The sequence below is a fragment of the Lissotriton helveticus genome, chromosome 5_1 (genome assembly GCF_964261635.1).
Source record: "Lissotriton helveticus chromosome 5_1, aLisHel1.1, whole genome shotgun sequence".
In the NCBI taxonomy this organism is placed as follows: Eukaryota; Metazoa; Chordata; class Amphibia; order Caudata; family Salamandridae; genus Lissotriton; species Lissotriton helveticus.
The window spans coordinates 966,763,558-966,790,756 of NC_136065.1; positions in this window are offsets into that span (position 1 = coordinate 966,763,558).

The window sequence follows — 27,199 nt, forward strand, 5'->3', positions numbered from 1 at the left end:
GGTGGGAAAAACCATGGTTTCACATGCTTAGGGCTCTGTCATTTTGGAACGAGATTGTAACTATTCTAATTTGGGACCCATCACGTTCCCACAAACTCCTTCTAACTCCCATTCCCTGTCCAATACACAAGAACTTGCTAGAAGTAACCTGATTATATTTTAAACCTGCACGTTCACATAAGAATGGAGTTGTCTGGGGGGAGCGACACTCCCCTGGCTTGCTAACGGCTCCTACACATAGACAGATGACATTTGCTGCCATGCAGGACCGGAACCTTCCACTAAGCCCTTCATCTCCTAAGATGCAAATACTAAGCAGGTTAGTTCTTCCCCTGATACATTCAGAAAACCAACCAATGCCATATTATTTTGGAACTATTCCTTAATCTTTTAATTTTTGTAAATACACTTAACAGCCTAGATCTATTAAGGGATTGACTGGCTGAATGCAGCATGTTCCCTTTTGCTTGCAGCTTTAGGAATAACTAAGGGTCACCTTCTACCTGGACAGGAGGATTCTTTTTATAAGGGTAGCGACTATAAGATGTGGAGTTAAGGTGGCTTCTTCCATTGGAACATTTACTCCCAGTGGCCTCTTTTACTACAGTTAGACATTCCTTAGTTTTTTCTCTTCATGTTAATTTCTTCAACCTCCCTAAGCATTTTTTACCAGACTTCCCCCTGGGAACCGACTTTATACATATGATAGCGGTCACCACTAAGATTGGAGACTCAGAAGGTTGTCTGAGAGATCCCACTCCTTGTAACTTCAGCTGACCCACACATTTTCAACTTCCCCTCCTTCGAGGTACCCTCCTTCTCACCCCCAATCTTAGCGAGAGGATAATGCTAACTCTGACAGGACCTTTTTTTCTCAAGACTAGGTAGGGACATTTTACAATCTCTTCTCATCCTCTTCAACATGAACAGTAGAAGATGTCACATCTTGGGAGATTGGAAAAAAAACGGGCTCTGGGATAACCCATTTTTATCCCCTTCCGAGGGTAACATTCTTAGCCCCATCATTTAGTAATCTAGTTTTGAGCGGATGGATCAGATTGACCTTTTTATTGTTCAAATCCAGGGCCTTTAACATTCTCTGAAAAGTTAATTGCCTAAGGGAGAAAAGGTTCAGCATTGACAAATCGTCTGCAAAATCAGAAGCATTCCCCAGGGAGTTAGTCTCATTGGTTGGCTCATGCTTGTCAACTACACTCATCCTCATTGGGCCAGCAGCCAATTCTTCATGCTCAAAAAAGGATATTCATTCAATTTGAGTGCTGCAAGATGGTTCAGTCAGGACTACATCAAACCCTACTTCCCTCAAGGTTATTGGTCAGGAGGAAGACCTTGAGGGGCTGGCCTCTGAGCGGTCTCCAGCCTGACCTTTAAACCCCTCCATCGACTTTGATACACTTGATAACTCCAGCTCACCCAAATCTTGTCTAGCACACTCAATTGCAAAATGGGAGAACTCTACATCAACTTTTTTGTCAACCTTTTTCTCATGCGCATATAAATAAGCTGTTCAGTCTAGCGATCCCTCTGCCTCATTAGTACCAAGAAACCAACCGGTGAACGAGCGCTCTACAAGTCCCTTATAACATAACATAACAGGGATACTGAGTTGAGTAGCCTCGGGGGCGAAGTGGACTGAGCTGGAGATGAGGTTTGTAAAATTACTGTGCTTTGCAAGCTTATCCACAAGGGGACATCACCCCTATTTTGAAATATATACATTGGGGGCTCCCCGTACAGGACATCAACAAGGAGCATCGTAGTTGCTGCCAACTACTCCTTTACTTTGTCCTTCAGTAGAACAACAGTGCCACCTGCCCCACTACACAAAGGCAATCTACTGTAGAGAACTGGGTTTTCACTGTCTTGGCAGGAGTGGAAGCCTCTGTTGTAAAAATGCCATACCCTTTAGTTACACCTTCCATTCCATCTACAATTGTGAACTTTCCACACTAACTAATTCATTCGCGTCATCAACATTGCCTTTGCCCAAGATCAGATTACTTGCCCCCTCACTCAGCTTGGAGATTGGACTTCTTACTATAAAATGTTTTGTGACAAAGTCCCGCAGGGAGAATGTCAACCTCGCAAACACAACCTGATTGACTTCTGTCTATGCTTTAAAAACTGGTTCCTTTTTGTCTCAGGAGGGTGAGTGGGGGTGGGGTTCAGTAATTAGTATATTAATGGTGAATCGGGTGTAGGCTCCATCCATCATTGACTCCATCATAGGCTTGAAGAACTATCCCTGGGGTCTTGACTTAACCAAAAGGGCTAGATGCCACATGACCCCCCCATAAAAGGCCTGTGAGGTCGCTGCTCAGGTTTCCATGATCACACCCTGAATTGGGTGGGGTTCCGAAACACCTGGGTTGTCTCCATTTACCAATTCTCAACTGTCTTTAGGGCTGTGGGGGTATGAGAGTGTGGAGTATAAGCCCCACAGCGAATTCTCTCAAGGTAGGTATGTGTATATAGGTCAGTGTCTGTTGAGTTTGTAATCAAGAATTCATCATGAGCAATCATTTACATCACAGACTTTTTAAGCAATTACTTAGGTGTAGTACACGAAATTTTATTCCAATTTTTAAAAAAAATATATATACCTGGTAATTTGTTTTACCAGAAAACCACAGGTAATGCCTCATTCAGGCAGACAATTTCTTCATTGAATCAAGCAGCCACAAAGGCTCAACACAATAGTTTCAGAATAGTCCTTGTGGATTCATATAATCATATGGAAAATTCTCACAACATTATACAATAAAAATTGCGCTCAAAAGTGAAAGAGAGGAGACAGTTTGAGAGGGATGGGTGTGATTGGGTGTTGGTGGGGACTGGGAAAAGGATGTTGTGACCATATAACAATCACAGTGATAAATGCAGCCTTTCCAGACTAATTTTGTTCATTAGTTCCGTTAAACAACTTTAACATAGGGTTCGTATGTATCAGCAAGTTATTTCCCATGTTAAGTAATACAAAACAGTGCGGTCTACGTTTCGACCCCTAAGGAGCAAGGGTTGATTGAAGCCTCATACTGGGGTCTTCTTCAGGACGAAAATACATGGAGCGCTTATAAACAGGTCGGTCAGTGGCCTCGTGATAATGGACCTAATTCGGTTCCTCAGTCAGGGCCATTCATTAGGGCATCCGGGGCTTTCCAAATTGGCACAGCGTTACTGCTTGGTTTCCGCTCCTCCAGATCGACGTATCCTTGCCTCTAGATCTGCGCGGCTGCTTTCATCCACACGGCCTGACCGCGAGTGAAGCGGGCGCGAGGTGCAGGCGCTGGATACCGGCCGGGGGCTCGTCCGTGTGGGCCAATCACCGGGCGCCACCTACACCCCGTTGAGGGAGTAGGTGAAAATGGTCGTCAGTGTGTGAGAACGTGACGTACCATTGAGGGAAGGTTACAAATGCCTATGCGCCGCCGGGTTGGGCAAACTTAAAGGGCACAGGGTTAAAAGGCTCAGTCATATATACAGGTCATCTGGTCCTAAATACCGGGGTCTGCAGAGTTCCGACATTGTGGAAATTGGTTGTTCAGATCTGGTCACAAAGTAGGTTACGGAGGGGACAAGATGTTTATTAAATCTCATTCAGTTGGTCAATTATCAAAGGCGCATGGTACGCGCGCACTTCATCTTTATGTACATAAACAAGACGTGACAAATGGTGCCTCACAGAGTTATGCATTCTACGTGGCACCTATGTTTGGACCTGGAAATCACCGGGAATAAGGCAGACTGATTGAATCCGTGTGTTGATTATATAAAGGAATATCATCCACCCTGTGGCCCTTGATCTACAAGGCATGGTAGCATCATACTTTCGTATTAGGTAAGCCTATGTATCAACGTGTGACGCCCAAAGTTTACATTTTGATAGATGACATATCACATTGCAATACAAAACTCGGCATGTACAACATTGTATGTAGTGTCCATAGACAATGAATTGACATTCAATTGTGTGTATTCAGCTATGGTAAAAGCAAAGTGGGACATCAGGCATACATTTCTGGTATTAGTCACGATTAATCAAGGCCATTTGGGAAAAAGTCGAATCAATTTCATTCAACCCATTTTTCACAGAATCAAATCGCTGCATCCATTTGCATTCCCTTATATTCAAGATTGAGTCAAGGTCACCACCCCTTGGTCCTAGAGTGATCTTCTCAATGACCACCCACTTTAGTGATTCAGGTGTGTGGGCCTTTGTTTGAAAATGGTCCACTAGGGGTGCCCCTACCGTTTGGCATCTGATTCTGCTGCAGTGCTGAAGTACTCTGTTTTTAATTTTCTGCTTAGTTTGGCCTATGTATATCATCCCACATGGACAGAATATTGCATAAATCAGACCAGTACTGTTGCAGTTTGTCAGTGCTTTGAGGGAAATAGTAACGTTGTTGTGTGTAACGGTCTTAGTCTCCAAGCAAAGGACACAAGCCTTGCAGGTGCTACATTTATAGTTCCCAACTACATTTGGTAGGTTCCACATTGTTTGTATTGTGGGCGCTGGTGGGGTGTCAAGTAGGGAGCGGACCACAGCATCTCGAATGCTCTTCGCCTTCTTGAAGGCATGCATTGGTGGGTCCGGTATTTCTACCACATCTGCTATGGTACTCCAATGATTGTTAATTATTTTCCTGATCTCGTTGCTCTTACTGCAGTATGTGGTAACACAGACCATCCTATTCGCTGGGAGTTGACGATTCTTGGGTGTAAGTAATGTTTCCCTGTCAGTGAACCATGCTCTTTTGCGTGCTCTTTTGACCAGTCTTTTCGGGTACCCTCTTTCCAGAAGCCTGCAAATTAATCCATCTGATTCCGCAAAGTAGTCGTCTCTCATAGAGCAGTTCCTCCGGATGCGGAGAAACTGTCCGAAGGGTAAATTATCTCGCAGGGCCCGAGTATGGTGGCTTGAATATCGTAATGCCTTGTAGATCAAGGGCCACAGGGTGGATGATATTCCTTTATATAATCAACACACGGATTCAATCAGTCTGCCTTATTCCCGGTGATTTCCAGGTCCAAACATAGGTGCCACGTATATTGCATAACTCTGTGAGGCACCATTTGTCACGTCTTGTTTATGTACATAAAGATGAAGTGCGCGCGTACCATGCGCCTTTGATAATTGACCAACTGAATGAGATTTAATAAACATCTTGTCCCCTCCGTAACCTACTTTGTGACCAGATCTGAACAACCAATTTCCACAATGTCGGAACTCTGCAGACCCCGGTATTTAGGACCAGATGACCTGTATATATGACTGAGCCTTTTAACCCTGTGCCCTTTAAGTTTGCCCAACCCGGCGGCGCATAGGCATTTGTAACCTTCCCTCAATGGTACGTCACGTTCTCACACACTGACGACCATTTTCACCTACTCCCTCAACGGGGTGTAGGTGGCGCCCGGTGATTGGCCCACACGGACGAGCCCCCGGCCGGTATCCAGCGCCTGCACCTCGTGCCCGCTTCACTCGCGGTCAGGCCGTGTGGATGAAAGCAGCCGCGCAGATCTAGAGGCAAGGATACGTCGATCTGGAGGAGCGGAAACCAAGCAGTAACGCTGTGCCAATTTGGAAAGCCCCGGATGCCCTAATGAATGGCCCTGACTGAGGAACCGAATTAGGTCCATTATCACGAGGCCACTGACCGACCTGTTTATAAGCGCTCCATGTATTTTCGTCCTGAAGAAGACCCCAGTATGAGGCTTCAATCAACCCTTGCTCCTTAGGGGTCGAAACGTAGACCGCACTGTTTTGTATTACTTAACATGGGAAATAACTTGCTGATACATACGAACCCTATGTTAAAGTTGTTTAACGGAACTAATGAACAAAATTAGTCTGGAAAGGCTGCATTTATCACTGTGATTGTTATATGGTCACAACATCCTTTTCCCAGTCCCCACCAACACCCAATCACACCCATCCCTCTCAAACTGTCTCCTCTCTTTCACTTTTGAGCGCAATTTTTATTGTATAATGTTGTGAGAATTTTCCATATGATTATATGAATCCACAAGGACTATTCTGAAACTATTGTGTTGAGCCTTTGTGGCTGCTTGATTCAATGAAGAAATTGTCTGCCTGAATGAGGCATTACCTGTGGTTTTCTGGTAAAACAAATTACCAGGTATATATATTTTTTTTAAAAATTGGAATAAAATTTTGTGTACTACACCTAAGTAATTGCTTAAAAAGTCTGTGATGTAAATGATTGCTCATGATGAATTCTTGATTACAAACTCAACAGACACTGACCTATATACACATACCTACCTTTACTGACCCAGGTCAGGTTGTCTTAGGGTTCACCCCATTGTGAACTTAATAGCGAATTCTCTCAGGCAGTCCATCATACTGAGGATCCGCAAGACAGACACCTCTACTTGCTCCCGGTCGGGATCATCAAAAACATCTGAAGCAAAGGGGGAAGGCTCCACCAGGAATCCTGACGATGCACCCAGCCTGGCTCGAAGACACTCTTTAATCATGTTTTTGTTCCCCTATACTGATTCGGGTTATCAGCCCTGGCTGTCCGACCTCTCAGCCGCGGTAGGCGCTGTGACATAATGAGGTTAATAAAAATGAATAGAAAAAGTCACACAAGAGTCAATGGCTTTCAAAATCTTGTCTCCAACTGATGCCTGACCAGAGAGAATAACACTTGCAGCGCTGTTACAGGAATCAGCAAGCAACATCGGACCCCACTTAAGCCAAAACATCTGAAGAAAAACATTAGGACCCTGCAGCACAAAATCAAGATCATCTCTCCAGAGTGGCCGCTTCCGTGCACTAGGAAGTCCCACACTGTACATGCCTAAAGCGCTCCTCCTTTTCACGGTCAATCTTCTATGCTGACCACAAAAGCCAAAGTGTCAAGAGTTCTAAGATCCGATTGGAACAGGCAAAAATTACAGGGGAAACAATGGGGGGCTATCAGCCACAGCACTTTCCCACTGCTCCACACGCTAAGGACATTTCAAATGAGTTTAAGAGAGAATTTACATCAGCTGTTGAGGCCCACATTTTTCTTTTCTGACCCCAATATTTTTTGTGATTTCATGTACACATCATTCGTGAGAAGATTAAATCCCAAATCATTTTCAAATCTCTTATTTAATTTTGATCTTCTTTTGTGCAAAATATATATACAGGTCAAAAATAAACCATACAGAAACAGCAAGCAAAGTCCTATGATTATTACGGACATAAAACAGCTTTTATAATACCTCCTCCTGCCGTTGCAAACCAATTCTCAATAGCTTGAACTCCTTTTCCAAAATGTTCAGACACTAGGTGTTTCCAACTCTTCTAACTTAGGTTTGAAGTCTGAAATTTTCTTTGCAAACCCTTCAGTCTCCTTACTCTCATCAGGTATATAGGAGCAGCAATGGGTTAATTTAAGCATTTTGCAAATCCCCACCCTTTCAGTAAGTACAATGTTTAATGCAAGATGATCTTGAAAAAACATTGAACATAAAGCAATTAATTCAGTGTTTACTACTAGTAAAGCTACAGAAGTGCGGGCTGCCATTTTGTCAACAACAGTTGCACCAAATATATCTCTTGTGTCATTGGTAAGGCATCTAAGCTCTGCAAGTGGTACATTTCGGGAGTTAATACACCTAAATAAAAAATACCCTCCCAGTCAGCAGGTAGTGAGAAATAAGCATTATGTGTACAAATAAGTAGAACTTGGGCATTTGCGGATTCTTCTCCTTGTAAAATTTGACATGTGTCCCCTGTTTATTCAAACTTGTGTTATATTTATCTTTAGTATGTGTTAGTTATGTTTATCTATCTTTCTTCTAAGCCATTATGTAAATAGTCTTCAATGGTTTCATTAGGCAGGTAAAATTATTTTTGTAAGCCTTAACACTACCTATAGGTCTATGGGGAAAGAAGTAATACCAAGCAGCATCCATCTCTTTTGCTAGCAGGTATAAATTCATGCTTTCTATTCAAGAAGTATTCTTGAAAGTATTAGACTGTAATTAGAATACATATAGTCAAAGTGTTCTAGCCCATACACAAGTGAAAGCAAAATACTACAAGAAATAGCCTATAACAATCCTTTGCGTCTGAAGGAAATGGCCCAAATAGGGCCAACCGGGTCACCCACGACCACCGCTCAGCCTTCCATACCAAATGAAGAGTTGGTCAGACAGTAGAGAATACAAACCAATATCTATTTATTCAGAAGCACTCAGAGTGGAGCCCAGTCTGTTAGAAGTGCTGCAGAGGGACTGACATCAACAAGCATAACAATACATTATGTACACTTCAAAACCAAAAAGAGCATGCCCCCCATGGAATTTTTCAAGCAGATGCGGCTGGACAGTAAATTACAAAGCAGTTTGTTTCGATTCTGAGGCCGGGCACAGATTGTATACCATTCAAGGTCACTCTGCCTGTGCTCACCGCTAGGCTAGTGGGAAAAGAGCTATATCTAAAGGGAAAGGTATGCGCTAATAAGAACAGTGCATTCATTAGTGTAGCAGAACTCAAAGAGAAGAAACATAATTTAAAAGAAACCATTTCTCTGAAATCGCAAAGGATTAATTTTGATCATCATTTAAAATGGCGCCCATAGTCAATTCAATGAACTTTATTCGGTTATTGTACACAGATAATAAGCATAAAAGTACAATTAATGAATCACAATCAAAATACAAATTTTAAAAGTATCAGGAGGGTTACATACATTGTAAAAATGTACATATTAAAATTCATATTGCAATGGATTTACGTAATCTAAAAACAGCTTTTAAAAAAGCAGAAACAGAAGCAACTGGAAAAATATTATCCAGTTTCTGGATTGCCAAAAATGCAGGGCGGCATTGTCTTAGTTCCATACTCTTTAACATTGGAACAATCCATCTTTTCCTGGGAATCGTATAAAAAGTGCAAAATAAGACATGAATGGACGACTGAGCCGACAGATCATCACATGGGCATTTACAGAGTGATCTTGTCCAATCATTCACCTCGGGAAACCTTAGAGATCTATGCAAAATGTCTAATCTGAGGCGGGTTAATAAAAACCTATCAAAATCCTTCATAGGTAACAAAATATAAGGCTGATTGTTGTCAGTAACCAAAGTAAGATGATGTGCCACCACAGTAGTTTTTGTCATTTCATTGGTTATTCTAAGATAACTCAAATGTGTCACACAAAGATTTTTAAGGACCTTTCTAGGGACCTGACACATTGATTAAGGATCGCTGAAATATTCCTGGTGGCCTATTTGTGATAAAATCATCTTTACATTGTGTAGCCATCTTATTTTATTAGCCTTATCAATACTCAGAGCATCCTTTAAAATGAAACGGTTAAAAGCACACTCTTCGATGGTCCAAACCCTGTGCCACAAAAGAACAGGTTGAATCCTAATTACATCTTCCAGGTAAGGCAGACCAAGTTCAGTGTGGCAAATGAGTGTAAAAACACTGTCCGGAACTGCTAGGAGGTCCCTAAGGAAAGTGTTTTCTGCCACCTTTAAAGTGGTCACGCTTGCATACCCCCAAATGCCTGCACCATAGGTTGCAATTGCTACTCAGGTAGCCCTGTAAATGCACAGCAATTCCCAAGGCGGCAGCCTGCCCATTTTCCTACTAAAATTTGTTAATGCCATTAAGGACTTACAAAATAGGAGCCTTCTAGTTTTAATTGCATTACACAAGGAACCAGTCTGGTCAAACAATATCCCTAAATAGGGGAATGTACGTGTAATATCTAAGGCCTTCAAGTTAATACAAATTATTTTTTTTCTTTTCATTTGCCCCAGGACCACAGTTCGTTGATAAAGTTTTAGAGCAATTAACTGTGAGGCCCAAATTTGTCAAATTTCGAGAAGGACATTACCACCCTTTGCAGAGCAATGGGCGTCCGGGCCATCAAAACCGCATCGTCTGCATAGAGGAGTGCAGGGACGGAACGTGCAGCTGCCATAGGCATATCCCTGCACTCTCTTAGCAGAGTATTTTCTAGGTCGTTGATGTATAATGTAAACAGGAATGGGGCAAGGACACAGCCTTGCCGCACTCCTCTTGAAATATGGAACACCCTAGTATAGTCCCCATTCTTTCCAAATCTGACCTTAGCCCTTGCCCCGGAGTAGTGCTGCCTAAGGAAGGAAACTATGTGGTCGTCCACCCCCAACCTTTCAAACATTGTCCACAACTTTGCATGGATGATGCAATCATAAGCTAATGTTAAATCAACAAAGCTTAAAAAGAGCTCTCTCCCTTGGCTTTTGTGTATTTATCTAAAAGAATATGGAGATTTAGACCCTGGCTAATAGTACCAAGGCCCTTTCGAAAGCCATATTGTAAATCACTAATAATTGAATGCTAATCTGCCTAATTGTAGTCTATCTAAGACCACATGCCCAATTATCTTAATAGTGGAATCTAATAAAGATATAGGGCAATAGCAAGTTGGGGTTGCTCTATCACCCTTTTTAAATATAGGGACAATGATGGATTCATAACACGTCATTAACAATCCCCTAGAGCAGCATGCATTGAATAATTGCGTGACCAGTGGTCCCCAAAGCGCCACATTATTGTTAAACAGGTCCACTGAGACACCGTCCGGGGCCGGTGCCTATCCACCCATGCTAGCTTTAATTGCTAAGTTAACTTTTTTCAAAGTAAAGCCCATGTCCAATTTCTGGAAGGGGGGTAAGAACTCCTGATCAAGTTCTAGTTCTACCGATACATGATCGGCTGTAAATTGGTCGCTATAGAGTTTGACATAGTGTGATACCTACTAATCCTGCCGAAATGGCAATCTCTATTGTTGCTTTAGGGTTATCATTAAAGAAGGGGGCATTAACCGCCTTCCAAAAAGCAGCAGTATCTTGATTCGCAGAAGCCTCACGCAAAGTATTCCATGCTTCCTTTTTCATTTCATCCTTTCTTTTTTTGAGCGCCTTCTTATAGCTCCTTCTCATTTCCCTTATTAAGTTCTGATCCTTAACTGTGGCATTTAGAGCATGCTTAAGATTAGTGTAGGCTTTAGTACAGGCTGAATCAAACCAACCCTCAGTATTAACACCCCGCTTTTTGGCTTCTACCCAAAGTCATTCTTTAATCTGCTCGGCAATAACAGTAAAATTCTCTATGATTACAGAATCAGGGGAATTTTCATTCAAGCAGCCACTGAAGCTAACATCACATTTCAGCAATAGGTTATGTAGAAAATCCTCAGGGATCCCTTTCATCCATTTCAAGGGGTATCCATTTTGTCTACTCAAAGCCATGTTGTTTAAGAGCTGCCCAGATCTACTATTCATATTGAGCTTGTGGTTAAATACTAGGTTATTAACACTTAACAGGAAGTGATCACTTAGAGCGGTGTCATGTGTGCTAAAGTTCCTAACACTTACAGAGTGTCGGCAGGATATCAAAATGTAATCAATAATTGAAAAAGCGCCTCTACCATTAAAAGTTGGCCGAAAAGGGACAATCTGGTTGACACAAACTATTAGCATACCCCATGTCACAGGAAAACACAATTTCGTTCATAGGATCCCCACACACTGTGTGTGCAAAATGCGGTAGACTAATATATTTACCCAGCATAATCCCACATGTCCCCCTATCCCTTCTATTACAAAGTAAACAGTTAAAATCCCCTCCCCAGGTGACGAAAACATCTTTGGTTACCTGGCCAAGTAGGCTTTTTACGTCTTGTCCCAGGGTGAGTGGGGACGTAGGGAGGACTCGGGTACTCTCGGTCCTAGCGCTGGCTATGGAAGCAGAATCAGAGGCTTTAAGTAAGCTTTTCAAAGAGGGTTTTATTTTGATATAAGTTTTTCTCTTTCTGCTGGTGATCCTCTCCCTTGCAAACGCGGTTGGGTCAAACGCGGTCTTGTGGGGATCCAGCTTGTCTCGGGGTTGGGTCCTTATCCGCTCGTTCTACCGGTTCCGGAGCAGGGAAAGAAGGAAAGAGATAGGGACGAGTTAGGTCTCAGATAAACTTCAGTTTATATCAAGGACCGGGAGTGAGGGAAACCGGTGCTCAAGCAAATGCAGGCTAAGGTCGTGACACAGTGCATGTGAAGGGGTCTAGGGCCAGGGCGAGGGGCTATACAGAATATACACGCTAATCAGTGGGGACCCGCCGTCCCAGCCAGCCCGCCACTCTGCCACTCTGCCCCGTACCTGTTGGAGCCACGCTCCTCCCGCGGGAGCGTGGCAGGGCGAATCGTACGAACGTTGGCCTCCTGGCTTCACCGTCTCTTCCTCCGACCTCCGAACTCGGCACTCTCTGTCTCCTTCGTCGTTCTTACCGAGGGAATCTCCGTCCGTCTCTTCTGGGTATCGGCCCCCTTTTGTCGTCACAGCGTGGCTACGTAGAGGAGGAGTCTCACTTGTGGTGGTTGTCTCCTTAAAGGGGCCCTGGTCTATTTCCTCTGTGGTCAGCCACCAGTAGTCGGGATCTCCTGTCGCCCACTCGGTTCCTCGGGACTCGGGTTGCTGTTGGGAGGTAGATGAAAGCGAGGGGTGGACCACCAGTCAGGGCTCGGAGTAGGGGTCTCTGTTACCATCCCTGGACCTTCCACCCCGTCACACGTCTCTACTTAGATTTCCCAACATTTCCACCATCATCTCAGAGGGGGCATTGTTATAGAAATTTACCGTAATCACACATAATGCCTTATCCACTTGTATCCTGACAGTGTGATAGTAGCTGTTATTATGGACCATCTCTACTTTCCCAAGTTTTAAATAATTGGAGATATAAGTACAGAGGCTCCATTTTGCTCTTCCATGTTTTGAACTAACAGCCCAGATTTCTTGTAGGCTTAATATTGAGTAATTATTTACAAAACCCACCCATACTTTGTTGGTTACCTTTGTTTTTAGTCCTGCCACGTTCCAGAACATAACCTGACAATATCTTTAGTGTTACTGCCTACCCGTTCATCATGACCCATGTCTATAATGGGATTAATTTCATCGTGAGAGGTAGTGTTGAACACACAATCATCCCCCTTCCTACGCAATTGGCAACTATATTTAATGGTTCACCTTGCATAGAAAGTGCTACATTAAAACGATTTGAACTATCTAATGACAATCCCTTCTGCTGTTCATCAACAGGTGAATTAATAATAACAGCATCAATGGGATCCCTCAAGCTCAGTCAATCCACTTCTTCAAGCCCATATAATCTGTTAAAACGGTTATAAGTGGGGATGCCAAATTGATTTCTATAGTTCGTCATAGAATCCCCCCATTTAAGCCTAGAGGGATTCCAGTTTGGGGGTGGATAAAAATAGCCCAGGGGGACAGGGCTAATCTGTGTATTGTCTGTAAAGTTGTTCCCTACTCTGTTTAAAATCAACCTCACAAGATTTGGTGTTTTAAACGTCAGTACAACGCAGTCCCCTTCAAGATTCTTTGAACCACTCCCCAACCAGCTCACCCTTCTTACCATCTTGAATTCATTAAATAATTTACCAGTTAGTCCAGTTCTGCAACCCAACCAGTGTAAGGACTTATTCCTTAAGTTCACCCATGTTTCTTCCCCACATCAGTCAATGGAGGTACATTAACTAAGACCACTACATACAGTGTGGCAAATCTAAGCGAGTTACATGTTGTCTCCCAGAGGTCTGGTACATTGTGGTCAAGTTTTCTGGTAAAGAAGTGATGGCTGTCTTCAATGGGAATTGATGGACCAATACATTGGTGGCTAGTGTGTTTGGATCTACTAGACGGGGTACTGTTAAGGAAGCTTTGGAATTAGTAGTTGCAGAACCCATAGATCTTGTATGTGAGCTACGAGATGGCTGATCCCGTCTAACAGTACGGTCAACAAAACTTGCTCGATCTGATGAGGTAGATTGTACAATATCTAGGCATTTAGTTACTGATGCCTCAATAGCACTGATTCTGGTTAATAAGCTGCTAATACTATCTCTTATCAAACTATCTAGGGCCTCCATTTTTACTTTTAGTTTTCCTACCTCCGCTTGAGTTCACATATTTGTGCTGACTATTGCCTTTTCCCAATTTTCAGAATTATTACCTAGTACAGGCTTAGATTTTTTGTGGGCCCTTTTTCAAGTTTTAGGGGTAGTCCTCTCTACCACAATGGGATCTGCCACTCCCTCCCCAGTGGACCCTAGGCCAGTACTATGGGAATTGCTCGTGTTCCTAGCTCGTTTATTCGGTGGCTGGTGTAGTACGTCGAGTTCATGCTCGCTATCCGTCAAATGGTCAGAGATATTCAGCACACAGCCATTAGTGCCTGTTTTACTCATTTTGCATTTATAGTCCCCCTCTAACTCGGGGTTAGCTTCTAACAAAGTACTTTTGTCCGCCCCGGGCTTCAGGGCCTCTTCAATTGTATTATTCTGCCTTTCTATGGCGCCAACAGCGCCAGTAATGGCAACACGACAAGAGCGATCCCCTGCATTCGCAGTTTTTTTCTTCTGAGCTGACATAGTTTTACGTTTCCCCATGTTGAGTATGTTGCTCACAACTTGCCGAGAACAACAACAACCTTGATAATAACAATTTGTCAAGACAACCAAGCAAAACAATGAGTCCATTAAACACACTCTTTTAGATAAAAGTATAAGGCAACCAAAGTTCAATAACCAATATCCAATGTCCAGTGGCAAAAATTATTCTCAGCGATTAAAATGGATACCACTTTCATTAATATAGATTACACCTTCTGCCACTTTTTACAGTTAAATGGGAGAGCTCAAGATCACAGTAACTTCAGAGGAAAAAAGGAGTCAGAGCCGTGGCCCAGCCCGGCCTCAGTCGGCCACTGACGGGCACACCCACGTGCGTCCCGCGCTGCGGGTGCCCTGGCCCCGTTAAATGCACGTCCTGGCGCGCTGGTAGCTGCGTGGATGGCATGCGACACAGCTAGGGATTCTGGGTGTTGGAGTTTTTCACCCGCCTGGCGTCCGCGTCAGCTCGCTCTCCTCTGTGCCCCAAAGTGCTGGATTAAAGTAACAAGATGGTAGCAGGACGGCAGGAAATGCAGAAATGGGCTCCCATGGCAACCATACACAAAATGGTGCTGCGAATGCTAACTTACGTAAAACAATCCGAAAGCATATTTTTTTATTTTAACAGACCCTTCTTTTAGCATGAGCTTAATATTTTGTATAATAGAAAAATACATATAATTCAATAAATCATTAGTGAACTGCTCTAGGAGCACTCTTCAGCATCAGGAAGGAGAGAAGAAGCCTAAAAAATGCCCTCATCTATTTGCATGAGGTCTTCTACTTCTTTCTGAAACATAATTGTTGCATTAGTATCCTGAATCGATATTTTCTTGGGAGCATGAAGGGTGGTGCAATAAGAGCAACAAAATGGGAGACACTGGACCGGGAAACAGAGGGAGATCAAAATCACAATGAAATAAATCACCTTTTCAAGGATCCAACCCCATCCACCAAAAAGTGACCAACTCCAGTTCCTACTTTCCATTCCTTTAACATTTTTTAGAATGTCTAAAATATGTTGGGTAATGTTCTTTTCCATATTCGTGATCCAGACTACACACTGGTCTTCTACTACAGCGCACACACTACCGCTCTTAGCTAGGATGAAATCGACTGCATATCTAGTCTTCTCAGAATATATTCACATGCTTTTCAGTTGGGTGGTGACGTCACTCAAAGCCGCTAAGTAGAGTTACAGTTTTTGCAGCTTATATCCAAAATATTTTCTAGCTCTCTCATCCCTGGCCATGGCAGTACCACCAAAGGTAATACTAGAGGAGAGATAAACCCAAAGGTGATACCATTACTATAATTATTGACTTCAAGGTCTGTCACATCTTCGTAGAATTCCTTTGTCAGCATTCTTTAAACCCATTTTAACTTAGGCTTTGCGTGTTTACCAGGCACACCTAAAGGCAACACCATCCGAGGGGCCACATCATTGGTACCATTATGCATATTAGAATATGTTCCATTAGATAAAGAGAAAAAACCTGGGTGTGCATAATTAGGCCTATCATAATCTACAGCACCCAACAGTACTAGGGTCCTTTGGATCTACCATACAGTATGTACCTTTTCACAGAACTATCCCTGAGCAGTTGACATACAAAATAAGATAATTAAAGTTGACAATTGGACAACATGTATGGTTATAACCAGCTTCTCTGGGAACTGTCAACTCTCTGTAAGGCCAACCCACCAATGTTACATTCTGTTTTTCTAAATAGAAATTGTCACAATACGTGTTGTTGTTATACCCTGGATAACCTATGCCTCTGGGCTGTCTGCGATATAGACAAGGGCATGGACAACCAAACCCAAATACTCCTTGTGCTTTTAAAAAAAACAGGGGATTGCATATAAGTGTAATTAACAATTGACAATGGATATGCTGTCCATAAGCTGGTAAACTCAGTAGGGTAGCAAGCAGTACCTTCTCCAAAAAGTCTCTTATGAGTGTCTAGAAATATATTACTCGGGTTGTCCTTTTTATACGGACTTGGGAAGCAACCTTATTCTTAGTAATAGACAGTGCATCCTGATCATGTTCCAAAACCCAGGACACCCCACCCAGAATCAATAGCAGCAAAATCACAAAACCAGCATATAATATCTTTTTCTTTGTGGATCAAAATATACGTGTGTAAACAGGGGGAATCACTGGCTGCTATTCTTCACCAACCATTCTGCCAAAAAGATGCATAGCAAATAATTAAACAAGGGGGCAAAATGCCAGCAAGAGGAATATACAAGTTCCCAGTGTCCGTCAGAGCCTCATTGGTATAGGCTGCTATTGTCCATCAAAAACGTTGGCGCTTTTGAGCACTGGCGGTGGAGATTGCTCTGTCCTAAGCTCGTATTCTTTCATCAACCAGGATAATATACCCCCCCAAGGGTATACTTTTGATCTATCCTGTTCAATGTTCAAACAGTACACAAATCTCCAACTCCGTTGGTACTATGGCAAAGTACAGCCTGACTTACACAGTCCATCCCTAACTATTCTTTCATCTCTTTGAGTGCACCGTCCCTCAGCCGGGGGCACAGATTGTACCTAGATAGTACCTAGTGACTCTAGGCTCAGAAGGATCCAGAAAAAGGGGTTCTTGGATAGTTCTTATTTTCAGAGGAACTGCTGCATTCAGTACTTCATCATTTTCCTCATCCATTTTAGTCCAGGTCAGCCTAGCATCACTGAAGGGGACAAATCGAGGCACCGTCTCACACACTGAGTCCCCTAATCCATCCTTCACCCATTTCTCATAAGGCAAAGGTAGAGGTATCCTGCAACATTGAGTCACATCCATCCAGTTTTTACGCCTGGCGACCTTGACTGCTGAGCGTGTTGATAGGAGGACCTGCTCCGGTACCTTCCACCATGGCTCCACACTCTTCTTCTGCTGATAATGTCATATGAGGATGTAATCCCCAGGCTGAATGTCATGTCCGTGCCCTTCTGGTATAGATAGCAGGTCTTCCCAGACCTGTTGGTGAATAGAATGCAAACTTTCAGTTAACTGAGCAAAATAGTCAATCAACAACAGGTACTCAATATCAGAAAACAGTTGAGGGTGTGGGACGCTCCAGACATTTGCCGGGCGTCCAAACACGACCTCATACGGTGACAACCCTGTCCTAGAATGTGCTGCTGTTCTTGTCAACAAAGGAGCCAATGGTAAAGCATCTGGCCACTGTAACCGTGTTGTCTCATGAATTTTTGCCAATTTTAATTTGAGAGTACCTTTGTACTTCTCAACCAAACCTGCTGACTGTGGATGATTGGCAACATGGATCTTCTGCTTGATACTCAAACCATCACAAATCAATTGAATCACTTTGGTATTGAAATTACTTCTGTTATCACTCCAAATCAAACGGGACAAGCCGAAACGAGGAAAGAACTCCTTCAGGAGTGCATTTGCAGTCTAATGGCCGTATTGTCTTTAGTGAGGTAAGCCTCAACCCATTTACTAAATGCACAACCAACCACTAAAACATACTTCAAATGTTTGCATGTCTAATTCTATATAATCCATCTGAAGGACCTCAAAAGGGAAAGAGGGTGGTGCAAAATTACCAGGTGATGTAGGGGTACCTTTTCCAGGATTGTGCATCATGCACACCATCAGTATTTCACTAAATGTGCATCTGTCTTCGAAATGTTGTCATTCTGCCATTCAAGGTTTAACAACTTGAAAATACCCTTAGCACTAATATGGGCTGGGCCATGGGCCGGGCCATGGGCCATCGTGACTACAGGAAGAACATATGCATGTCAACATCCATCTCTGCTTTCCTGACTTATCAACCCAACATCCCTCATCGTTCAATTGCACTGTACTTTCCTGCCATACTGCGAACTCCTCTATTGTGGCCTCACTTTATATCTCTTTCACATTCTCAAGTGAATCTTTAAACATGGTAACTTCAGGCACTCAACTAGCGGGACCTGCTACAAACATTCATTCATTTTCGTCCGGGCTGTTTCCTTAGTTATCTGATCCGCAAAAACATTTCCCCTAGCTTCATCATCAGTGAATTTCGGGCGGGCACTACACTTCATTATAGCCAATTTCCTAGGGAGTATCAAAGCAGACAAAAGCCTCAATTTAAGGTACCCCTGCTGAATTTTGGTGCCACGCGGAGTAAGAAACCCTCTCTCAGCCCAGAGTCGGCCAAAGTTATGCGCGACTCCAAAGGCGTAATGACTGTCAGTATAAATATTGCAACCAGTCCCTCACTCAATTCGCAAACTAGTATTAAGGCAACAACTTCAGCAGCTTGGGCAGACTGATAAGGGACTTGTGATGTCTCAACTACTGTACACAGTGTGGTATTAGCAAACGTAGCAGTTGTAGTGCCATCTGGTAATTTAAAACAAGAGCCATCGACATATAGTTACCCTTGTGGGTCAGATAAGGGAACATAAGCCAAGTCTACCCGTCCTTTCGTCTCTTCTTCCATCTGGGAGATACAGTCATGTTTATCAATCTCATCACTCTCAGTAGGGAGGGGCAGTAATGTGGCTGGATTCAGAGTGGCACATCTTTTGATCGTGATGTGTTTAGCGAACAATGTTAATTCATAGCCAGTGAGACGTGCACTGGTGAGGTGCTGTGTCTTAGTCTTATTCAAAAGTGTATCAACAGCATGCGGCACCATGACTGTGAGATCAGTATCAAGTACGAGTCCAGCTGATTGTCTCATCGAGACGGCCACAGCCGCGACCGCTCTTACACAGCTCGGGAGGGCTCTTGCGAAAGAGTCAAAAGAAGGAGAAAAATTAGCACACAGCCGTTGCTTATCTCCAATTTTTATGTTAAAACAGAAAGCGCGCAACCAGCCATCTCATGGATGAACAACACAAATGGTTTATTATAGTCAGGGGTACCAAGTACTGGAACTGAACAAAGTGTAGTTTTCAATTCCTCAAAAGACTGCTGACATTAAGGCGTCCAAGGCAAGGGCTCATGCACATCTTTAGTGGTTAGTGCAAGCAAGGGTTTGATTAATAAGGAGTGGTGAGGTATCCACCGCCAACAGTAGCAAGTGATACCTATGAAAGCGCGCACATCTTTTGGAGTCTGAGGAATGGGCATTTTAACAATGGTACTGATGTGCTCAGGGGTCAATCTACTACCCTCCTTCGACAGTAGGTGACCTAAATAGGTGACCTCCTGTGGAAAACATTGAAATTTAGAAAGAGAAACATTATGTCCATGTTGGGTCAAATGCAACAACAATTTAACTGTGTTATCTCTGCAACCCAGCTCAGTATCAGAGCGATAAGGAGGTCGTCAACATACTGCACTAATACATTACCTGTAGGAAGCGAAACGGAATACAATTGAGACTTTAAAGCCTGACCATAAGGACTCTCAGTATAGCCCTGAGGAGCTCAACAGAACCTAAAGCTTCTACCAGCCAGCGTAAACCCAAACAAGTACCTGCTATCTGGATGAATAGTAATATTGAAGAATGCATTTTTAAAATCGATGATGGAAAAGAATTTAGCAGTGGAAGGAATCATTGTCAAAAGGGTAGTAATGTCAGGGACCACTGGAAACTGGGGATCCACAATTGTATTAACTTCGCGCAAACCAATGACAAAACGATAAACATCTTCATGATCATCAGAGTAAACTGAGGTATCTTTTTAAGAATGGGAAGAATAGGGCTATTACATATATTTGCAGTCGTCTCCTCAACCACTCCCTTTTTGATCAAATCCTGAATAATTTGCAATAAGGCTCGCTCTCCTGCCTTTTTTTTTTATACTGAGGAATATGAGGCAAAATAATACCATGCTTAACTTTTATCGAAACTGGTGGTATCTGCAGCAGTCCCACATCCGTATCAGCTGTCGCCCACAGAGTGGGTGGCACTTCAACAAATTCAACAGGAAGAGGCACATCCTTGGACAAACACTGTTTAGCACGTACTACATTTGGACCCATTGTCATACAGACACCAGCCGGGGAACAATATAAATAGTAGAATGCACTTTCTTCAACAAATCCAAACCCATAAAATTTTCACCACAATTGGATGTCAGCAAAAATGGCAAATCCATGGTAAAAGGACCAATAGTCAATGCAAGGGGTCTTGAAATGGGACGTACAGCCGGTACACCAGAAAAACCTACTGCAACATTATTATGGCCAGACAGAGCCACCCTAGGGACCATATTTCGAGAAATAGAACTTTTTTTCGCACCTGTGCCCACCAAAAATTACTTAGTCGAATCTTGCAGTTCCGCTGTTACAAAAGGACCATGCTGGTTTACAGGTATCGGAACTGGTCCCCCACTCTGTCCCTGGCTATCCTAGCTATAATATCAAAACAACAAAAGAGGGAGTATAGAGGTTTCTAATGAATAGAATCTACCTCCGGTCAGACTGTATATAAACAATGAGATTATATCATGTGTATCTTATTTTTTAATTGTTTTATTCTAACTATAAGACATCCCTGTTGCTTCCTCCATATCAAAATCATAATGATAGTACTGTCCCTCATGGGGGTCATCAAAGTAATTATCAGAACGACCCTGTGAGGCTGCAGCGTTCTGAGCCCTATCGGCCCCACCAGCTCCACGGCCCCGTCCACGAGAACCTCATCCTCTAGGGACCACTACCTTCAGCAAAAGCACAGAACACTCTCTACATCAATGCCCCTCCTCTTTACAGTACGGACACTGATTCAGACCCAAAGGTGTAGTGTTGGCTGCCTACTAGTGTATGTAAGCTGTTGGGCAGGACCACCATGTCCTCTACCATTCCCTCTAAAAGCCTGCTGCAACAACACGTTTGTCTTTAAATCCTTATGCCTTTTCTCTGTCCTCTCCTTTTCCTTATAATACCTATGTTCATAATGCTGTGCCATATTCAAAATAACAGAGGGGGAAGAGGTGGAGCAAGTACTTTCAGAAGCCTGCAATCAAGTCACAATTTCAGGAAGCAAATTGGAAACAAATCTATTAACAAACAACCGAACACCGCTCTCAAAAGACACTGTAATCCAAAAAGGTGTCCTCAAAACGGGTGAAGAAATCAGACACACTCCCATCTTTCTTTTGCTGACAAGCCGACAATTTATCCCAAACTACTTTTCTCAGTGGAATAAGAAAATGCATATATATAATAATGCGACCAGGCAAAGCGAGTATCAGCTCGGGGCTCATCACCTGCTTTCCTTTCCTGATCCCATCCTTTAATCACATCCCATGTACCTCCCAATTCCGCCACATGATCTTATGTATGCACCTGCCTTCAAACATCAACCAGACTAGTAGACCAAACAACATTTCAATATTAGCAAGAGTCATTACAGTGGAAGACGCAGCTTCAGTCAATTCTTCATAATATGAAGTAGGATTTTTCTAGGAACCTCCTGCATCGGAAACTGAAATACAGACCTCAGAATGTTTGTGTAGTCTTCCCCTATAAGCTATTATTTTCGTGACATTAGCAAAAACTTGTCACAACCCCAATTTACTAATATACACCAGATCTCTAATATCAGAAAAATTTGAGGTGCTTCCGCTTCAAAATACTGTTGCCAAAGACTAATCTGAATGGCAGAAATGTGTTTAAGGGTATGCTGTTGTATAAAGGACTCAAAATCTCTCATAGTTGCCCAGATATCCTCTACACTATGAATAGGATGACAAGCCCACTGTGCAGCATGTTGGACTTGGCCATTTTTGCAGGGTTATGCCTTAACTTTTTGCCTTCCTCCTGTATTTTGTCTGACCTGTTTTTGTTGGTTTTATGACACTGGGCACTTTACCACTGCTGATCAGTGCTAAAGTGCATATGCTCTCCCTATTACAAATTGATGTATGGATTAGTGACTCCATGATTGGCTGATTTGGTTTACTTGTCAGACCCTAGTACAGTGCACGGAGTGTGCCCAGGGCTTGTAAATCCAAATTCTGCTAGTGGGCTTGCAGCACTGGCTGTGCCACCCACAGAAGCAGCCTTGTAATGTGTGTCTAAGGTCTGCCATTGCAAAGCCTGCGTGCAATCTGGTACTGTCATGTTGACTGGGCAAGTGCAACTACTTACCAAACCTTCCCTTTTCTTCATATCAGACACCCCTATGGTAGGCCCAAGGGCAGGGTGCTTTGTAAGTATAAGGTAGGACATGCCCTGGTGTGTGTGGGATGTCCTAATAGTGAATTACAGCCATTTTCATTTTTCACTATTGAAAGGCTACAGTTAGATTATTACATCTTATAATCCTAACTAACTGACTCAGGGAACATAGTGGAAATTCGAGTTTAGTATGCCTGAACTCAAAATGATGAAATACATATTTTAGTGAAGTTGGTTTTAACATTTTGTGTTTGAAAATACCACTTTTAGAAAGTAGGTATTGTCTTGTCTAACCTTCCAATCCTGCCTCTGCTAGGTTGTGTAGTCCTTGTCTGGAGTTTTGAGTGACAGGGCTGGGGGATTCCAGGAGACAGTGTGAGTCCTCCCAGTGGTGAATAGAGAGATCTGCAGCTAGATGGGAGGGAGGAGTTGCACCTGGCACCTGAATAGGACAGTGCCTGCTCCCCACAGTGCTGGTGCCACCCCCTGTGGTGTGTCTGATGTCTCTGCCCTGCACAGTGAAAGAAGAGAAGGAATCATGTCAACCAAGTGCTCCAGGGTTGTGCTTTCCCTCCACAATGCTGGCTCCACCTCCTGTGGGGCGTATGGTGTTTCTGCCCTGCACTGTCAAAGGAAAGAAGGAGTCATGTAAACAGAGTGCTCCAGAACTGGTTTGGACTGGGCAATGGCCCCTCTGCCCACAGAGGACAACAGATTTTGGGGTATAAATATTGGGACCCTCCTCCCAAGAAATTAGATCACTTTTGGACTACAATAAGAAACCTTTGCTGATGAGAGGAACCTGAAGAAACTGAGGAGCGACTATTCCCAAGCTTAGGGGATTGGCCTGCAGTGCCTGCCTGACTGCCAAAGGAAGGAGAAAGGAACTTTGTGTACTTTATTTTCAAGTTGTGAAGGATCTCCAAGGGCTTGGAAAAGATCTTGCCTCCTGCTGAAGTATCAGGGACAACACAGTTCAAACCCCAGCTCCCCAGAGTTATTTGGAAGTGCCTGCTGCTGTTTTGGGCCTTCTGAGGGACTGCGTGTCGCAAGGAGCTGGAAGCGCGACTCAACGAGGAAGAAGCGTGTCACAAGGAGCTGCTGCTGCTGTCTCACTTCTGAACAAGGGTGTCGCCGCTGGAGCTGTCTTAGTGCACCACATCGAGAGAAGCATCTCGCAAAGAAGAGGAAGCATGTCGCCATCACTGCTGCTGCCGTCGCACTTCTGAACAAGGGTGTCGCCGCTGGAGCTGTCATATTGCACAGCATCGAGAGAAGTGTCTTGCAACGAGGAAGAAGCGTGTCGCTGTGGCTTCCGTCGCATCTATAAACAAGGGTGTCGCCCAAGGGTGTCGCCGCTGTCGCATTGCACCGCATCGAGGAAAGCGCCTCGCATCCCCGGAGAAGCACGCAGCCGTTGGAGCAGTTGCCGTCGCATTTCTGAACAAGATGTTGCGGCTGTAGTTGTCGCATTGTGCGGAAGCTTCTTGCACATGTCGGAGAAGAGTGTCGCAGCTGAAGCTGTTGCCGGCGCATCGCTGAACAAGAGTGTCGCCGCTGCAGCTGATGCATCGAATCGAGACTTCTCACATCATCGGAGATCCGTGCCGCATCTGGAAGATCTTCACGTCTTTATTTCTTTGCACCAGAACTTCGCCGCATTTCCATTGTTGCAGCATTACTTGTTGTGGAAGCGCAACGCATCGTAAGGTACATTGATGCAAAGTGTTGCATTTTAAGAACTGAACTGAACTAAGCTAAAACTACCATTTTTAAGTATAGTATTGTGGATTTCTGTCGTTTAATGGTCTTGTGTTAAGTCTATATAAAGAATACTTATTTTTTATATAGACCGTGTGTGGTGTCCATTTGTAGTGTTGTCACAGGGTTACTGTATGTGGTCACAAATGCTTTACACACTGCCTCAGAGATAAGCCTGTCTGCTCGTGCCAAGCTACCAAGGGGGTGAGCAGGGGTTATTTTAGGAGCGTACCCCCTTACCCTGACTAGACGCAAGGGTACCTATTTGTCACAAGTACCTACCTGTGCCAACTAGAGAACCCCCAAATCTGACACAGCCTAATTGGCTATTACCTGTTTCTCATCATCTCCCACATCAGATCACACTAATGGTCCCATGTGCTCCTTAAATTTCATCCAATCCCTGACTTCAAATTCACGTATTGGTGTCTCGCTACTTACTAATGTCGAAAGATGAAAAACCATAGTGGGAGAAGCAACCGATGTAACAGGCACTATCGTAGCTGATAATTGCGCCGCAGGAAGAATAGCTGGCGAGAGGGACGCTTTGAAAATATGTGTGGCAGGGATACTAACAGTCACAGTTGCCTCAGACAGCAGAGACATAGAAGGAGGAGCCGAAGCTACATAAGTGGAAAGAACAGCTGTAGATGTAGGTATAGACAGTAGAAGCAACAGTAATGGGCTGCTGCGAGGATACCTGGACAGTAGGATATATCCTTTGTGGGGAATATGGAGGCAGGGGTAGGGTATCTAACAAGTCTTCCACAAAAGTGTCATCTTCTTTCTGTACCACATACGATTTATCAACATGCAATTGAAACCTCCTATCTTCACCTTCAACTCCCTTCTCCTGTTTTTCTCCATCATATGCTACAGCTTTCTGAGTCAATGTCTGCATTTTTCCTTTACGGGCCTCTTTCTCTACCTTCAATTGCTGCTGTCTAGCTGCTTTCTGCCACGTTCTAAAGGAATCAAACATAGATTGCCTACTTCGTATCTTAAACAACTGTTCTTGTACATACTCAATCTTCTGTTCCTCGAAAGTGCCCGTCAACGTCCACTGCAACTCAGCATTGTGCCTCGTATATTTGTGTCATAATATACTAAACATAATAGGGCCAAGACCATGCTTCACATACATATCAAAATTTGAAGTACCTTCTGGAAGCGCCGTCTGAGCTTCTTCCAATCGAGCATCAGCAGAACAACAGTGACAACACCAAGAAAACTGTTTACTAACACCAGGCATTCTCAAAGAGAACAAACTCACTATTTTATGCCTGGCAAAACAATTGCAAATGCTTTTATCCAAAAGATGGTCCTCAGACCATACCAAATACAAACCAAAATGGTACCATATCCACCAAGAACCAAAAGAAACTCCCCTAATATATGCAGGTCAAACAAATTGATTCTCCACTACTGCCTCTTCACACCAAACGGTCAGATCCAAAGGTTTCGCCGTTCAGGACTCCAGTCAGAATGACCACTTGGTGAGGCACTGTATGGCAGGACAGAAGGGGCAGCTGCGAGTACCAGGAACTCTTCGTGCAGGGATCCCTGATCCGCCCATCTGACCAAATGATGGCCTCGACCTACCCCCTTTTTTTTTTTTTGTCCTCATATATGCCACCAGATGGTATGACTCTAGATGGAAACTCTCAAATCTGCCGACACAAAACCTAACTGTGCGCCCTGGAGTTTTATGCTTAGCAGTTAAAAGGTCTCCCAGAGGTAGGCTTTCCACTAGTCCAACTCCCTTGTTCGATGTCGGTGTACCTTGTCCCGGGGAGGACCAGACCACAAACCCCTGGCATAATCATTGGACTTTTATTCTCTAACTGTCCGACCATTTTATCAATGGAGCCCAGATCTTTGCCGCATCCTCTCCCCTGCACAGATCTATTTTGCTTATAGCCATGATGTTTTTTAGGCAGTCTGCAAACCTTGGAGGAGTTGGGGATTTCCATTCTCTGCAGACCTCCCTCCTAGCAATGACAATTACATAAAATATGAACCGAGTGATACTGTCTCTGATGTCGTATTCCTCTGTTAAACCCAAAAGAATCAGTCTAGGACTGCAAGTGACTGGTCTAGACAGTACCTCCTCTAAAAAAGTGCAGACCAATATCCAATAGTTTTTGATTTCCGGACATTCTGCGAAAATGTGTAGGTCATCTGCCGCTAAAAGCTTACATCTAGGACAAAAGTGTGATTCTCCAGATATTTTTGTCAATTTTGAGGGAGTCCAGTAAACCCTGTGTGCCGTGTAAAGATGATTCCTTCTGAGGTTTGCAGGTTTTATTGTTTTTTGAGATATTGTAAATGAATCTATCCAAACCTCCAGTTGCTTTTCAATGCCATCTACCAATATATCCCCCAAAGTTTCGAAATTTCTTCCTCCTGTCTGTCTTTTGCCCCTATTAACAAATTATACCATGAAGAAACCTCTCCCTTCCAACCTTCTTGTCTATTGGCTAATTCTAGGAATTCACATCCCTCTACTTCTGACACCCAATTTTGACTTCCCCACCAAGATGATAGTTGATAATATTTAAACCTTGTGAGGGATCTTCCTGTCATATTAGATATGGATGCCCAGTCTAGGAGATCTAGATTAGCCTGTAAGTCTCCCCATCGTACAAAGTCTGCCTCTCTCAAGGGGGAAGAAAGACGATCTAATAGACATTCTAGTGTTCCGGGGGAGTCCCAGATTGGAGTCAGGGAGTTGTAGTAGGGAATTTTCCAGATTTTACAAACTGCTTGCCACAGTTTAAGGGCTGTAAGTAGGATTTTTAAGCGGACTGTTTTGT